This window comes from Bos mutus, chromosome 4 (genome assembly GCF_027580195.1).
Source record: "Bos mutus isolate GX-2022 chromosome 4, NWIPB_WYAK_1.1, whole genome shotgun sequence".
Lineage (NCBI taxonomy): Eukaryota > Metazoa > Chordata > Mammalia > Artiodactyla > Bovidae > Bos > Bos mutus.
Window position 1 is genome coordinate 109,364,489 of NC_091620.1, and position 3,607 is coordinate 109,368,095.

General features: G+C 48.8%; 1 pseudogene; it reads left to right on the forward strand.

Annotated features, from left to right (window-relative positions):
- The first annotated feature begins 1,721 nt into the window (after positions 1-1,721).
- On the forward strand, positions 1,722-3,190 carry LOC102284197 (nuclear transcription factor Y subunit gamma pseudogene; annotated as a pseudogene).
- The last annotated feature ends 417 nt before the right edge of the window (positions 3,191-3,607 follow it).

The following is a 3,607-nucleotide window of genomic DNA, read 5'->3' on the forward strand; positions in this document are numbered from 1 at the left end:
TGGAAGTGGTCAAACAGGAGATGGCAAGAGTGAATGTCGACATTCTAGGAATCAGAAAACTAAAATGGACTGGAATGGGTGAATTTAACTCAGATGACCATTATATCTACTACTGTGGGCAGGAATCCCTCAGAAGAAATGGAGTAGCCATCATGGTCAACAAAAGAGTCTGAAATGCAGTACTTGGATGCAATCTCAAAAACAACAGAATGATCTCTGTTCGTTTACAAGGCAAACCATTCAATATCACAGTAATCCAAGTCTATGCCCCAACCAGTAACGCTGAAGAAGCTGAAGTTGAACGGTTCTATGAAGACCTACATTTTATTTATTTATTTATTTTTTAAAAAGCCAACCTTCCTATTTTTATTTATTTTTTAAAATTTTATTTTATTTTTAAACTTTACAATATTGTATTGGTTTTGCCAAATATCGAAATGAATCCGCCACAGGTATACATGTGTTCCCCATCCTGAACCCTCCTCCCTCCTCCCTCCCCATACCATCCCTCTGGGTCATCCCAGAGCACCAGCCCCAAGCATCCAGTATCATGCATTGAACCTGGACTGGCGACTCGTTCCATATATGATATTATACGTATTTCAATGCCATTCTCCCAAATCATCCCACCCTCTCCCTCTCCCACAGAGTCCAAAAGACTGTTCTATACATCAGTGTCTCTTTTGCTGTCTCGTATACAGGGTTATTGTTACCATCTTTCTAAATTCCATATATATGCGTTAGTATACTGTATTGGTGTTTTTCTTTCTGGCTTACTTCACTCTGTATAATAGGCTCCAGTTTCATCCACCTCATTAGAACTGATTCAAATGTATTCTTTTTAATGGCTGAGTAATACTCCATCGTGTATATGTACCACAGCTTTCTTATCCATTCATCTGCTGATGGACATCTAGGTTGCTTCCATGTCCTGGCTATTATAAACAGTGCTGCGATGAACATTGGGGTACACGTGTCTCTTTCAATTCTGGTTTCCTCAGTGTGTATGCCCAGCAGTGGGATTGCTGGGTCATAAAAACACATTTAGATTTACATAAAAATTATGAAGATACTAAAGAAAGTTTCCATATACCCTACCCACACCCAGTTTGCATGATTATTAGCATCTTACATTAATATGATGCTTTTGTTATAATTAATGAACCAATTGGTATATTATTATTATTAGATTTGTGTCTTTAACATTTGCTTTTCAAAATTGATATTATATAAGGATTTTCGTGCAATAAAGCAGCATTTAAATAAGCCTAAAGTTAAAGAAAGGAAAAGTCATAGTATGATCATATGATCATAATCATATCATAGTCACAGCTGCCTCTTGACAAGACCATAAAAGTGGCCCTTGCTCTTATTTCAACTTAAAAGAATCACTGTGGAAGGCGCCAATGGAGGCGGAGGGTAAAGGGGGGACGTGGTGTAAACTGCATGGCTGCCACGTTGTTCTTGGCGTGGTTTCTGGCGCTCTCTGTTCTCGTTCCTTATGATGCGCGCTCCCCCTCCCCCGCCCTACCCACCCGCCTGCCCCGGTTCTCGCTCTCCGTTCTCGGTTCTCGGTGACCCATGCTCCCCTCTCCCCCGCCATAGTGCCCAGCCACCTGCCCCGCTCTCTGCCCTGCCCCGCTCTCTGCCCCGCCCCGCTGCCCAAGTGCTGAGGCGGCTCCTGCTGGTCCCTGGACTTCCCAGTCGAGGCGTTTGTCAGAATGTCCCCAGGAGGGGGATTTGGTGGTGCTAGCAGCAGTGGTGCCCAGCAAACTCTGCATTCCTTCTGGCCTCGTGTCACGGGAGAAATCTGGAATTTAACAGTGAAAGATTTCTGAGTACAGAAACTCCCACTGCCTCGTATTAAGAAGATTATGAAACTGGCCGGCGATGTGAAGATGGTCAGTGCAGAAGCCCCTGTGTTGTTTGCCAAGGAAGCCCAGATTTTTATCACAGAGTTGACTCTTGGGGCCTGGATCCACACAGAGGAGAACCAGCACCAGACTCTTCAGAGGCATGACATTGCCATGGCAAATACAAAATGTGATGAGTTTGACTTTCTCACTGATGTTCCGAGAGATGAGTGGAAACCAGCAAAGCATCAGGAGAAGCTGCGCTGGTATGTGACTCTTGCTGAACCTGTCCAGGACTGCTGCAGGTTGGCTCAGCAGCCCACTGCCGATCAAGTCCCGGGGCAGCAGCAAGGCCAGCAGACCCCCAGCTCCACAAGCACCATCAAGCCTGGGCAGATCATTGGTGCACAGCCTCAGCAGGGCCAGACCACACCCGTGACCATGCAGGTGAAGAAGGTCAGCAGGTCCAGGCCCATCCACACGGTCAAGCCCAGCAGGCCCAGAGCGGCACTGAATGGACCATGCAGGTGATGCATCCCGAACACAGGCAAGATCCAGCAGATCCCGGTGCCCCCGCATGGCGGCCAGCTGCAGTGTACTCGCTTAGCCCAGCCTGTAAGGGGGCCCTTAAGCACCCCACGTGGTGCCGGGACAGACTCAGACGCGTGCCACCAGTGCTCACAGATCACGCAGAGGGAGAGCCAGCAAGAGCAGCAGTTCAGCCAGTTCACGGAGGGACAGAGGAACAGCATGCAGCAAGCTCAAGAGCTCAGAGCCAACTGGAGGGACAGCTTCCAGAGAAGTGGAAGCCAGGAAGTTCCAGAGACCTGGAAATGCAACTCCCCCGCACCTCTTCCCCGCTCACCACACACACCCTCTCCCCACATACAGGGCAGTTGCCTCCTGTGTTGGTTGCTCCCAGCCCCTACAGAGCTCCACTTCCCCTCCTCCCTCCGTTGCCTTGCAGTAGCTGTTGGGTTATCTGGGGCCCCAACCAACTCCAAGGCCTCTAGGAAGCTGCATGCCTCTCTCCCCAGGGTGACCTCACCCTCTCCTCCCCACCCCTCAAAACAGCTCTACCAGATCCAGCGAGTCACCATGCCTCCATGCCTCCCGGCCAGGAACTCCCCTAGCTGGTGTTTATCCAGTCAGGTGTCCAGTGCTCTGACAGGCAGAGCCCCCAGGTGAGCCGTGACGTGATGGCGGGCCTGAGCTGGCAAGGCCAAGGACACCCAACACAATTTTGTGCCATTCTGCCCCAGGTGGTGGGCACTGCCTCCCTCCACACAGGACCCTGTGGACCTCAGTGCCTCCTGCAGGCTAGGTCTCTGGTGTAGTAGGTCCCATGCTTGAGGGCCGAGATTTTCCAACAGAAGGATGGAAGATGTAATATTTTTTTATTTCCTTTTTTCCCTTTTTTTTCCTCCAGGCAATCAGTATTTCACTGTGTTGAGCTGTGTGTCCAATGCTATGATATGAAAATATTGAATAGCATATTTATGACATTTTCTCAAAGAGTGTGGCTGAAGAAATATTTCTTTTTTCTTTTTTTGGTTCTTACCACCACTTCTTTTAGGAGTAGATCCCTTTGGGGCTGTGTGTAATCTCCTGACTCTTAGATCAGCTGTTGCCTCAGGATTCGCCACCTTGTTCTGCCCTCAGGTAAAGTTAGGTGATGTGTGTAGCTTCCTTTCCTCTAGTGCTCCTCTCCCCAGGTCCCTGCTCCTGCCCCAGAGCTCCTTGGGTTTGCATTC